Source organism: Fukomys damarensis, unplaced genomic scaffold (assembly GCF_012274545.1).
Source record: "Fukomys damarensis isolate Sample0158 unplaced genomic scaffold, DMR_v1.0_HiC HiC_scaffold_26, whole genome shotgun sequence".
Classification (NCBI taxonomy): Eukaryota; Metazoa; Chordata; class Mammalia; order Rodentia; family Bathyergidae; genus Fukomys; species Fukomys damarensis.
In genome coordinates, this window is record NW_022900938.1 from 28,687,694 (window position 1) to 28,702,115 (window position 14,422).

Here is a 14,422-nt window from a genome sequence, read left to right on the forward strand (position 1 = left end):
TGGCTAAAAGCCCCCAATAGCAGCTTCAATATTAGACTGCCTTAAAACTTCTTCTGCTGAGATTATTTAGTCCACCACCATTAATCTCAATCTCAGGCAGTCTCTGGATTCAAGCAAAATGCAGACAAAGTTTCTACCAAGGTATAACTCACATTGTCTGGAGTTCAACAGACAACTGGATTCTTCTTTCCAGCAGAAAACTCCAGAGCCTGGTCTTTCTGGGTAGCATTTCTATCAGCTTTCTTGTCTTCTGAGCTCTGACCAGAATCTCCCATCAAGTACAACCTAAGGAATTCCAACTTTACCTTTTCAGACAGCATCTTCAAACCTTTCCAAACTCTTCCCACAAGCCAGTACCAAAGGCTCCTGAACCACATGTTCAGGTACAATTCACAGAAGGACCTGCTTCTCTGAGCCTAAATTCTGTTAGTTACTTTTCTCATGGCTGAGACAAAATACCTGACACCCAAAGTTAAAGGGGGAAAGGTATGCTTAGCTATTTGTAGAGGTTTCATTCCATAATCATCTGGCTTGAAGGGAGGGTGGTGTAGCAGACTGGCCTTACCCAGGAGAAACAGTTCCTGGTGCCCAGAAGGTAGCAAAAGCAACAAGGGACCTTAACAGCATCTTTCTGCTCCTTTTATCTTATTCTGACCATGTAGGGCAGGTAGCACTCACATCCTTAATCCTAGTGCCCATGAGCCTAGTACTGCCCCATGAATTAAACACACACTCTAGATCTAGCCACCTCTGCAAAGGCCTCATTTGTGACCACATAATGCTTTGGCGGGACATCTAAACACAAGCCAAAACAATACTGGTTCATTATTGGTTTAGAGAGTGGCAGTGTTGTCTGCTACATTGTAATATGCTCATTTCAATTCAGAGATCATATTTTTAGATTTTTTTAAGTGTTGCTATCCTTGTGTGTCTTCTGACTATGCATATGAAGTAAGAATTAATTATACAGGTATTCATTTGTTCTCTTGCGGATCTGATGGCGATGCGATTGGATTGGCATGCCTTACAAGAACCAGAGCCCAGACCAACCAAACCTTCTTCACCAGTGGCACCTCTGCCAAAAGAGACGATGGTGCTTGATGAAGGGAGAATAAGTTGGGGCAACGTTCAGAAATGGTTTTGCCACTAAACTTGTGTAAACAGCTCAAGTAGTTAGATGTATATTCTTTCTTAGTAACCAAGTAACTCAAATAATTATTACCTTTCATTATTACAAATGAGATAACAATGAGTTAAAACTATTTTGATGATTATATGGAGAAAATGGTGTTTTATTTCTAAAGTATGTTTGGTGTTAGAAGGGCTGATATTTTCAGGTCATACTTTTGGTACTCTTAATTAGGCTAAGACCCCAAATCAAAAATCTTCCAATAAAAGGCTATTTGGTGCAATTCTTTCATGATGCTGCTGCTGCATGTAGACATAGCTCCATTCACCAGGCTTACTCATAATCAGGATAGCTGTATTTTAATGAAAAAACAAAAAGGCTGAGAAGTTATATTCATACCTCTTCAGATGATGTAATGTTTGTACTTTCCATTGCTAAATTTTGCTGTTGCTACAACTAGAGACAAAATTTTTCATTTTTTAAGCCCTTGAAAGTGTTGCCTTTAGCATAAGAACGAAAAAAAAATTTTTTGACTAGTAAAATTCAGGAGCTGCAAAATAAAGTGTGAATAACTGAAATCGTCTAGTGTTTTTGGATTATCAACCTGTAGAATGAAATGAAGTATGAACTACAAATAGCTAAACAAATACCCATTAGCAGACAGGAAAATCTTAATAAAACTTGGACAATTTGACTTAAAATTATTTTGAACAGAAAGTATTCCCCATTCTTGGTATCACAAAGCTCTTAGAATTTCACTTGGATATTTAGAGGATTTATACACCCTGAAGGAAGAAGAAAGTAATTTCTATACCTGGTTGTAAAAAAAAAAAAACAACTATCTTTTTTTTTTCCTTTGGGAAAGATGTGACTTGGCCATGAGTACGGCTGAGAAAGGGTGTAACTGCTTCAAAAATAAACAAATAAACAAAAAACAGTGAAAGAAGTAAGAGTGGAGGAGTGAAAGAACTAGAAAAATGAAGATTGGTGTATATATCAAATAAAGCTGAATGTAAGTGGTATGCACTAATAAGAATAAATGAAACAGAAACAAAATAAAAAGTCAATATGCACGCGGATATTCAGGGTTACCTGCATAATGCCGAGCCCTCCCATTCCAGGGGTCTTTGTAGATGTTACTATGTCGCCACCAGTTAAAATCTTTGATGGACAGGAGATTCCATGCTTAGCTGGATGTAGTTAATTTTTATTGAAAATGTGCAGGCTTTTTTTTTTTTTTAAGCAGTGGATAAACTTAAAAAGAAATTCTCAGGTTAAATGATGAAATCACATAGAAAACACCTCACTCATTCCCAAAGACTATAGATAAATAAAGTAATTTCTTATTCACTTGATTTTTTTCTTTTTCTAACGATACTTATTAAGATAAATGAAAATAATTTTCAACCAAATCATTACAATTATTGTGGGATGAACTTCATCCAATTTGTGCTGAAGAGTAGTGACGGTATTTAACATACAGACATGTTAGATAGATTACCTGGTTTGCTTGGTATGCTTTCATTTGTTTGTTTGTTATTTATTAATGTAGAATTTCTAGCTTTCTCAGTGAATCTTAAAACAATAAAATAACTAAAAATATATTCTGGACCCCAGGCATAAAAATATCAAAGATATGCGAGTTTTTGGAGAAGGAATATATTGGCTCTGCCTAGTATTTGCTCCCTTGGGAAGTCAAATGAAGAAGAGAACAATTATACAGGTGCATTCTGCTTGGTGTCCAAGTCCCCAGCCCGTGGCTGGAAAACTGTGTGAGTAATTCCCAGGAACTCAGGATGAAGGACTTTTGGCTGTGTATACACAGACTAACCATCTACCATGAGACTGCTCTACTCATATGGGAGGATTTTTTTCAAGCAGATTCCATTCTATCAAAACAAGTTCTCACACCCTGAAAAATTCATTATCACTTTCTCCAAATTGAAATCTAAGAAAGTAACCTTTTTTTTATTTTTAAGGAAAAAAAATCCTCTTTTCCTTTCAGCAATTGAGTGTATTTTCCTGAGAGTGGCTCCTTTTCCCAATAAAAATTTGGGTACCTATATCTTTCTAATTCAAATATTCCATGTCAGCATAAACGCTTTAGTCAGTGACAGTATAGCTTCACTGCAAAACATTTTTAGTTGTCTTTGGGGGGAATTCAAATGCTAAGAGATGAGTTAATCAGATGCTACTTCGCAAAGCACAGTTGTTGTCTAGTCAAGCTTCTCTTCTTTTTTTTCCATGTGTTTGGGTTTTCATACCAGTTCTTTCCTAACTTTCTTCCATTTCTCCTCCCCCACACACAGCCATTCTAACAAGCTTGAAATATGTTATTGAATACGTAATTACTCTCAAAAAATACATAAACTCATTTTTAGTATTAACATTTTAATTCACATAATTGGTGCTGTGCAATAGATTTCATTCTCTGCCATACTTCTTATTCATTCAACGCTATTATTTTTTAGGATGATTCCATGGTGTTTTAATTCACTCCTTCCAACAACTACATATTACTAGGTACTCATCACATTTTACTTGTCCATTTTCCTAAAAATAGATTTGTTTGACTCCAGTTCCCAGCTGTTACAAAGGAAGTAATAGATCCTGATGCTGTTAAATTTCTCCAAATATTGCAAGCTGACCTCACCAGTCCTAGATGCCCTCCAACCTTGTACCAAGGATCCCAAGTCTCAGTCTCACCCACACTTCATATTTTTGAAGGTTAGACTTTTTATCAACTTGATTAGTACAAAGGAATACTTTACTTTAATATGCATTTCTTTGACTACCAATATCATTTAACATATTACTATACACTTAGTGACCGTTTGGAGTTCTATTCCATGAATTGCTTTTCACATCTTTCTCAATAAATTTGTTTCACTCTATCACTCCATAACACATTCAGCGTTCTTTTTAAAATATATATTGTTAAAGTTAGGGTGTTTGCCTAGCTAGCATCCTTAGGCTTCAAAATTGCCCAAAACATTTGTAATTAGAACAGGTTAGGTGGTGGTGGTGGTGAGACTTGCAGATAGAAAGAGCCATTAAATGAATTTGAATTATAGTTTCACTGCTTAATTCCTAAGAGACTTAGTACAAGTTGCTTTCTCTTGTCAGTTTGTGTGGGTATGAATATAAAATAGGGACACAATAATCATGCCTTATAATGAAAGATTTATTACTATAAAATATTATATAAAATCACTTATGTACAGTACAAGGACGATTATAGGTGTTGCCTAAAAATTAATTTGTTCCTATTTCATCTGGCCTATAGGAGGAACACTATAAATAGTATTCATAATACTCATGCCAGCACTCTCACTGTCATTATTTAGGGAAAGCCTTACTTGAAGCTGAATATAGACATTGCCTTCTAAGATCTTTTCTAGTCCTACATAGTCCTGGAATTCACTCAAAAATTACCCTAGATCTTAATATTAATGAGTTGTCAGTGTTCTCATCTAGGATTTTTTCCTAAAATCTTATAAGAGAATTCTTTGGTTATTTTTATATGGATTCTGAAACCACCAAATTAAACATATTTAAATAAAAAAGAAAAAAACAGAAACTGTCTTTCTTCCTTTGCTCCTTCCTTTAGTGATGCATTAGTAAAAAAAAAAAGTCTATAACAAACTCTTAAAGAATATATATTATGATATAATTAAAATTGTTATTACATATCTAATTGAGCTTGTCCTTTATTTTTTTCTGCTTTAGCTTTCTCATTTATAAAATAAAGTGGATTCAATAATTTCTAAAGTGCTTAAGTGATTCCAAATTCCATGTTACCATGAGTCTGTAGGATGGAATGTCATGTTAACAATTGCAGTGTGGCTGGAAGATGCTTCAGCTGCTACCCAAGCCAAATGAGGCAAGGCCTCCACTTGGAAGGACTTTGTGTGACCATCACAGAAAGTTGTCCCTTCTTCCAGGTACAGAGCTTTCAGGAGCTGTGAGAGATGAATTTCAGTCTACTTGATGCCTTTGTGGAGAACAGGAACAAAAATATATATGGTCCAGAAGCCACTGCTCTTTCTGATCCAGTTATGGCCACTTAGACCCCCCTGCATCAGAAGAAACTAGTAATGTTCTGGCAGAGATCTCGGTGGGGATGTGTGCACTGTCAGGACTGGGCCTCACTACACATAACTTCCTCAAAACTCCATTTCTTTATTTTCATATTATTAAACACTCATTCTTCATTTTAATGTCATTTATCTTGGTAATTATTCAAGAATTATGCATTTGCATTTTAAAAATCTATTTTCCTTCATTATTCAGTCTTATTTTCAGGTTCTGGTATAATTACACATAAGATGTTTGGGAAATAACAAAATAATCAGATATACAAGGGGAAAGCCACTGACTATGAAGGTAGATTTGCCATTGCCCTTCTGGGTAAGTGATGCTGTTTCAGCCCCTTCTCTAGCCAAGTCAACAGCCAGCATTTCTTCCCTTTCTCCCGACTCTGGGCACTCTCCCCATACCTTCCACGGATGTGCTGCTACCACTGCCCCACCCTGTGACTCACACCCCCAGGTTGGACTGCACCATTGTCCACCCAGCGGCTGTTCAGGAGTCACTGGACTCATTGAAATCCCCACTGGTGTGAAAGGCTTAGAGTAGGAGGTGAGCCCTGCCTTGCAGATGACTCTGCTCATTAGGTTCTTGAACACCCTGAAAGTTAAAGCTTTTTCCCCCTGTCTCACCAGCTGACAGATCAACTGCTTTTCTGTTTAGATTTGATGCAGATATGAATGGTGATGGGCTGGTCGGGTCCTGGAGAGAAACAACCCCAGTCTGAAGTCCTTTTCAGAACACAGCCCCTACTTTCAGCCCATAACAGTGCCCAAGTGAAATGAAAGCATGAGACCGAGAAAATTATATGCACTAATTATATATACTGTATAATAAACCACTTCTCTGACAATAGAAATGTATTGAGGCTGAACTCAAAGAGATGGTCAACTTTAATCATTGTTAGCAGTATCATGGTAGTTAATATTTATTTATGTATTATTTACTATCTGCTAGACTTTGGTGGGAATTTCCCTGAATTATCTAATGCTAAACTGTTGCTTACTAGTATTTTTTGTTTTTTTATTTTGCTTTTTGAGACAGGGTCACACTATGTAGTTGAGACTGACCTGGAACTCACTATGTAGCCCAGGCTGGTCTTGAACTCACAGTGATCCTCCTGCCTCAGCCTCCGGAGTGCTGGGATTATAGGCGTGCACCACCATGCCCAGCTACTATTATTTTTTTAGGGGGAATCACATTTGTTTTATGGATAAATGTATAATGATTAGTTAATAAAGTATTTAATGACTTCCTAGAGGGTGTTTAAATTAGCTTGATGAATATTTATTTTCACTGAAAGGTATACAGAAGTTATTTTAAGTTGCAAAACATAAAAAAGCCATTGCAAGACTTTCTTTTCTGCAATTTTGAACTTACTATGAAAATTATCCCTTTCTTTTTTCTTTTTCTTCTTTTTTGGGAAGAGTAAGAAAACATGTTTATCTACCCTATTGTACCAAAAAGCATATTTACACACAAGGAATAGTTAAATAAATTGTTAATGTGATTAATTCCTAAGTATGAGATGTGAAAGAGTAGGAAAGATATGGACTCTCTTCTTTTTTTAATTTTACTTACTTACACTTTTATAATCATAAACACTAAACTGACTTAAAGAAAAGAGTAAACAATGTCAACAGCCTCTCAAGTTCAAGCCATGTTCTTTAGATTTCTCAAATGAATGTTTCATCTAAGCTTTGAAACAACATAATGACAGGCCCATAAAACAGTCACAATGGGCTAAAGCTAAGTAAACCTAACAACAGAAAAGAACTCTGTATCTATCTTGCCAGTGACTTAAATAGGTTGATCTAAATAGTATATGCTGGAAGTTAACTAATTCCTTGTAATAATTTAATGATGTTCAACCCCCAGTACCAAAAATAATAATAATAATTTAATGATGATGAAGATAATCATCAAAACATTCATCCAGTAATTTTCAGATTTATAGATTAAAACTTTTATTTACATTTGACACTGTGATCTTTTGAAGGCTATATCTATCTATCTATCTATATCTATATTTATATATATATATCTATCTATATATATATATATATATTTTTTTTTTTTTTGGTACCAGGAATTGAACTCGGGTCCTTGCACTTGCACTCACAAGGCAGGCCACCGAACCACTGAGCTAAATCCCCGGCCCTTAAGGCAATATTTAATGTATAATAATCACAGACATGTATGAAACACCTCCATTCCCATGTCCCAGGCACTGTACAGAATATTCCATCTCTGGTATTCTATTCAAAACTCAAAATAGTCCTATGAATTAATCATTCATTAGCTTCAGCAGCAAGTCGCACAAATAGACAAATAACAGCAATGGCTCCAACGAAACAAAAACGTACTTCTTCCTTCTCTAAAAGCCAGGACTTCTACAATTCCATGGTCATGAAGAACTGAGGCTCTGAGGACCTCAGCTCACAATTTATGTATCACGTTTTAAGTTGCCCGCTCCAGCTCTACCAATCATGTCTGAATTCTGACTGTTGGGAAGAAAAAGAGAGGAAAATTGTGTGTTACCTTTTCTCTTGATGGTCGCAGGCATCACTTCTGTATGTACCCCCGTGAGCAGAAATTAACCAGGGCGGCCAGAGAGGTAGACTTCATTTTGGGCTTTGTGTCTAGTCAAATTTAGGGGATTCTTTACTGACGAAGAAGGGAAGATATATACTGGAGGAAAATAACAATCACTTTGTTAATTTTTATTTTTATTACTACCTCAGTACCTGTTTGCAGTACGTAATGACTACATCCACATGGGGAGTAAAAGATAACTGCCTTGGTATGGCTGTCACCATTTTGGTTAACGACCAACACTTTATACTTCAAGTTTCCATTTCCTACATCACCCATCATTGGCAGATGTGTGAGCAAGGCTTGTCCATATAAGGAATGGGTCACAAGTAAGAGTGGTTGAGTGGCTGCCCGGGCGGCTGATGAAATTATCCGAGCTGCTTACACCAGCCACCCGCTATAGAACCAGCCCCTTCCACCCAGCTCTCTCTCCTTCTTTCTCCTTTGCGGAGTAGGCCACTATGCCCCAGTGGGTCTACAATAAATCTCTCATAGGAACTCTGTCCGTGTTCGGAGTGATCTTTGGCAGGAGGCGCCAGTTTCTTTCACGGAGTTGCTACAGTACACAACATACCTTTGTTCTTTTAATGTTTCCTTCTCCTCCCCACCGCCCCACTTCCTTCTATCTCTTGGCCCTCTTTCTAAACAGTTTCTTTCATAATGTTATGATTCGCATTCTACAAGTGAAAAGTTCATAAATGTGGTAATACCACTAGTGTCACTTTTATTAGTTAATGACACTAATAAAAGTGTCCAATGTTGCTAGTAATAGTTCAGTAGGTTTGACTGAAACTTATTCACCACAGTACACCAACTCTTGTACTTCTAGCTAATCAATTTCCTAAGATAGTTAACTATGGCATATAAGATCACATAAAAGCAGATATAAAGGGAAATGACACTAATTTAATGATAATTGAAATAGCAAAGTAATACATAATCATTTAAACGGTAACTGTTATGTGTCTAAAAGCTTTAGACAACTGCAAGGGAAGTAAAGGAAATCTGTAGATGGCTACCGAACACTTGATATGAGTAAAAAATGAGATATGCAGTAAGTACAGAATATACATATGATTTTGAAGACTGTACCAAAGTAGAAATATAAAAATAACTCATTAAACAATATTCATATTGACTATAGGCTGAAGCAATAGTTTAGACATGCTGAGTTAAATAACATACATCATTTAGTTCCCATTCTCTTTTAAAGAACTCCACACTCAGGAGGAAGGCAGAGAGCCAATTTCTGATGACTAATTTGGTTTCCTAGATCTTTCAATAGAGGAAGGCAAGTCTAGGGCAAGAGATAAATGCATTCTGATTGTTCAGAAGAATGTGCTTCATTTGAAGTAAATTCATTGATCTTGCATCAATTGTGATGCTTTTAGCTGCAAATAATAGGAAAAGATGGATTTAAGTGCTACAGGAACATATTGTCTCAAGAATAAGTCCAGAGATAAAGCAAATTTCTGCTCCATTTCTCTGAAAGTCTATCAGGCTCTATCTTCCTGGGCATATTAGCTTTATTTTCTAATTAAATTTAATAGCACAATGAATCAGGGGCTTCATTTCTTCTTCTTTTTTCGTGATTACCATACTTTTCATCACTAAAATTTCCCAAAATATAATCACATAAATCATTTCATGGGCTTTGCTGATACTTGTTTATTTATTCACTGAATAAATACATCTATCAAGCATCTGCAATGTGTGTATTCTATCTGATATGGAGCTGTTATCTTTGTCCTATTAGATAAAACTGAAAAGGCACATTAATCATATCTTCAAATTTATTAAATCAATAGAGCTCTCCGATGGGCTTAAAAGCTCTCCAAGTCCTAAATGCAACTTGAAAAGTTTAGATCTTTGAAATCCAGTCACCAGACTGGATGGGAGAGTCAGCCTAGTTAGCACAAATTATGCCTGACAAGAAACTCAGATCAACAGGTTTCCCTATATTTCAGTGATTTAGATCTCTCAATGACTAGTGCTTCAGGGAGTATAGGACATTTTTTATAAAATGTCTTTATCAAAGGAGAAGAACAGCATGTTAATTCTCTGTGGAATTGTCCCCCTTCTCCACCCCGCCAGAGGAAGCAGTCAGGGGACTTTCTAGGTCACAACTCCATGACGAAGACTGTCTGCCTTTACTGCCACAGCACCATTTTGCAATACACATCACATGTCCATGGGGGGTCAGAATCCAGGGAGACATGGAAGACGCTCCCCTTGGACTGGTGAAGATTTTGTCTACCTCACGGAGTGCACTTTAGATCTCTTGAACATTGAACCAGAAGGGCCTTGGTTCGAGTTCCTGGCTTAGCGATTTTGGATATGTTACCTGATATGCAATGATCAGGTTCTTTGTAAAATGGATTTTGGTTTTTTAAAATGTATATTAGAAAGCCAAGGAAAGTAAAAGTCAGAGAATGACTGGCTCCTTGACCTCAGCTTTTTACTGCAACTGTTGGGAATTACAATTATCTTTAGCCCCAAATGCTTCTTCTTGAGATTGAAGTGATGAAGGAATTCACTATCTAGTGCACAAACCTTCCATAACTTCATTGGGGAATTCAATTGGGAAGAAGGAACGCAGGCCTTTGAAAACATTAGCAGAATAGAAGAATGAAGCCAAACTCCACTTACATTTTCCAATTTTTCAGCATCAGGCCCAGGATGGTAGGTTCCCATCCATTTTGTGTTTCAAAATTGAACTAGACAGGGAAGTGCTGCTAGAAGACGGTGCTGCTAAATACTGTTGGAAGAATAAATGAATGAATGAGCTCAAGTTTTCTCACTTTATTTTAGGTCAGTCTCAGAAAAAATAACCAGCCAGTGTGATGTTCATATACAGCAGTATCTACAGAGAATTGCTTTGTGGACCCCCAGGACACCAAAATCCATGGATGAGCGAATCCCTTATATAAAACATAAAAAATATCTTGGAAAGTGATTGTTTTAATCCATAGGTTCTAAGACTATGGAATCTACGAATATGGAGGACCAACTGTATGGGATTGTATTCTAAAGTTCTTATTAAGTTTCTTTAGCATTACTCCATAGCAGAGAATTTTATCCCAAAACAGTGAAAATATAAAAGGTCTTTATTACTTCTCAATCTTTCTCCCCACACTTCTGCCCAAGAAATGAGAGAGAAAACAAAAAAGTAGTGAGGGTGACAATCCCATTCTTAGATCATTCTTCTTGGGTTGGGAAAGAAGGAATTCTTAGGAGTTAGAACATTTCTTTGGGCACTTTCCCGGTAGTGAATAATAGGGATATTTTTCTTGGCATTTTAAGTCGAAGTGTAGAAATAGACTTGAAGCTGCTGAATCTTGGGTGGCATCAAAAGCTTTAACCACGCAGCTGAATGTGGTTGTGCTATGCATAGCAGATCCTTCAATAATAATGGGAGTTTTTCCTGGTAAACCATGAGATCAACCCATTTCAGTTCTTGGTACTATTGGTTCTTTGCCTTGACAGATAGATCTTACCTAGAAATTCAGAAAACTGTCCTCATTTATGCTGAATATTTTAGTGGTAAATTTTTGGCATATACCAATAATGTTAATAGCAGTGACTCCGGCACATAGACATAAAAATATACATACATGAAAATATACTAAGATGAATGAACTATTAGCACTTATTAGAATCCATACTCTTTAACCATTTTTCAATAATACTATTGATCCATGGGTAGTCATTACAAATAAAGCAAATTCTTATGGCAAGTGAGGATTTTCTTTCCCCAGACTACTTTTACCCAAACATCTTTTCTTTTCTCCGTTCCTTGTGCTAAAAAGGAGAAAGACACTAAATGTCTCCTAGGATATTTGTCAATGTTTACAATTCCACCATCAGTAGCATATTTTGATTTAATGTGAAAACTCTTAGTAATAAATTATATAAATTAGGAATAAACTTAAGCTTTCATGGCATCATTTTAGCATTTTATATTGATGGGGAAGAATACAGAGATCACAAAAACACTAAGTAAGTCCACACAGTGGCCTTGGAGGTAGATAAAGCTGCAACAGGCAATCTGCATCATGAAGGAAAGCTGCCTACTGGACAATTCTGGGCAGCTTCGACACCAAGACTTTGCTTCTCACTTTTCACTGTGGCTACTAAAAGATATAGAAGTGTTGTATAATCACAGAAAGCACTTGGGATAACACCCAGTACTATCAAACTCTGTGGAAACTTTTATTAATTTGAGCTGCATTTAACTATAACATTAATTAGAGTCTAATTGCTATAACATCCATTAACACAATCTATTTCACGAGCAGGTTTTGGAGTTAGACACACTAGACTTCTTATAGCACCTTATCCACCTGTTGATTGTATGAATTTAAACTCTCAGTGTCTTATTTTTGGTCAAAATTGATTTAAGTATACCTGTCTGAAAGTGTTGCATATTAAATAAGATAATATATTATTTAGCATTTAGCACAGTGCAGATTATTTAAAGAATACAGATAGCAATGATGGTCGTAATGATGATGATAGAAATTATATTTTCTATTAGACAGATGATAATGAAAATTTTAACCTCATTCAATCGCGGTATTGGCATTAAAATAAAATCTCAGTCGTGGCATGTGCGATGACATGGTAATAAAATTATAAACACTAATAGCTTTTAACTTGATAAATCTAAATATACACATATTCCATGTGCCAAGCTGTCCCTAGCATTGTGAGGCTATGAATACACACTTTGGCTTCTTTTCAGTTTAAGCAGTCAAAGGCCATCTATTTCTTCCGCAGCCTGAGAGTCCCTTCAGTTTCACTTCGGATACTCTTCTAACTTGTGCTTCAATTCTGACCTCTACGAATTCCATAAACCAACTCACAGTGAGCGATTCTTTGCCCTGAGTTCATAAACCGAAACACCCGCATTCTTTTGAGCATTTACCACATTATGTTATGCCCCTTGTGTAATGTGACTCCTTGTGTCAACGATACACACAGCACATCATATATGGTTGGTCCTTTCACCCCTTACTAACTATGTTCACACACATGCCCTACCTCTTTCTACTGAACATATCTCACAGGTTTCCAGTGTACTTATCAATGCTTAATACGACTTCTGCATCATAATCATCCCATTTGTTTGCTTGTCTTTTGTTGATGAATCAACCATTTTTAAACAATACAGTAAAAAATACAGGTTATGTGTTTCATCATTCAGTATCAACCACCAATTTGAAATACTCTTTCTTCTTAAAAGAGACCTAAAAATTTTACATTCTTGACCACTTACCCTTTGAACCTAGACCAGATATTGAGAATTTCAAGTTAAAGGGATAAACAATCTTTTCTTTTTATTCATAAAGTGATTGAAACAAGTTAGGTCAAAAGGCATAGGGGCTGGGGATTTAGCTCAGTGGCACCGCACCTTCCTCAAAAATGCAAGGTCCTGAGTTCAATCCTCAGTACTGTAAAACAACAACAAAAACCTGACAAAAGGCATCTTTTGTTTAGGCAACTTAGTCTCTTCCAGCTTCACCTTCCTCGATGACAAATGTAGGCTATTTTATTGGATATATGTGAATGCTGCCTCTTCAACCTCAGGGGGCCCTGAGAGAAAAGTGACATGTTTGAATTCTGATTGTTTGGAAGATTGTACAGAGTGAGCATTTCTCAGATCTAGGGAGATCTGGCAGGGGATGTGTGTCTTAGCACTTAAAACCTCACCCTGTACCACAAGAGGAATCACTGTGGCCAAGGAGCATTCCCAGCTTTCAGGACAATAGGTCTAGCTGTGCCTTTCCATGCCCATTAGTAACTATCTGTCCTGCAGTGCAGAATGCTCAACTATCCTGACTTCCCCAAGGTTCTCCTTGTGTTAGCGGCAAAACTCTCACGATCTAAGAAATCACTGAATCCTGAACAAACTAGTCTGGTTATTTACTCTATTTCTTAGCCTTTTTGATGCATCACTTTCCTTGAATATAGAAGAGGAGATACGGAATTTATCTCAACATTCTTCCAGCATCTGAGGGAGATAATGTGAGTAGAATGCTTAACAACAATGCATTCACAATGAAGACCATTGTTATCCTGACTCTAAACCACCAATCTAGTTTTCGGTTTTGTTATCTCCACATAACTTTATTTTATTTTATTTTTTTTCTACTTTTTTTTTCTTTTTTATTGAGGATATTGGTACAATCTAGGTATACAAATACAGTTACATTCATCATTGGGATTCTGTACCTTTACATAATAGGTCTTGATTCTCATTTTTCCCCTTGTCCCTGCCCTCCCTTCACCCCCTCCTCCCCTCCCTTCACCCCCTCTTCCCCTCCCCATTTACAAACACTTTATTTATATTTTTTCAGTTTCTCATATTTTTTCCCTCTCCCTTATTACCTTTCCCCCACCCTTTCCACTTTCCTTACACCTTTAGCCCTTTACTTCCTATTTCACATTATTAATTGTCTCATTAGGATCCTGTGTACTATTATAGTTTTTCACACCAAAGAAACTATTCGGTATTTCAGTTAAAGAAATCTCTGGATGAACATTAAAAATAGGGAATCCTAAAATAAAACTAAAAAGGAAAGTAAAAGAGAAAAGGCAATGATGTAA

General features: G+C 36.5%; 1 long non-coding RNA gene across 3 annotated transcripts in view; it reads right to left on the reverse strand.

Moving 5' to 3' along the window:
- Nucleotides 1-1,293: 1,293 nt before the first annotated feature.
- Nucleotides 1,294-14,422, reverse strand: part of LOC104850105 — a 50,410-nt gene continuing 37,281 nt past the window's right edge. Inside the window, exons 2-4 of one of the 3 annotated variants that reach the window (XR_776886.2) lie at nucleotides 10,463-10,571; nucleotides 7,760-7,909; nucleotides 1,294-1,481 (exon numbers count right to left, since the gene is read on the reverse strand). This is a non-coding gene — a long non-coding RNA (uncharacterized LOC104850105). Of the gene's footprint in view, nucleotides 1,482-2,365; nucleotides 2,384-4,840; nucleotides 5,092-7,759; nucleotides 7,910-10,462; nucleotides 10,572-14,422 lie in introns of those variants that run through there. The other 2 variants (XR_776887.2, XR_776888.2) reach the window with 2 other exon arrangements.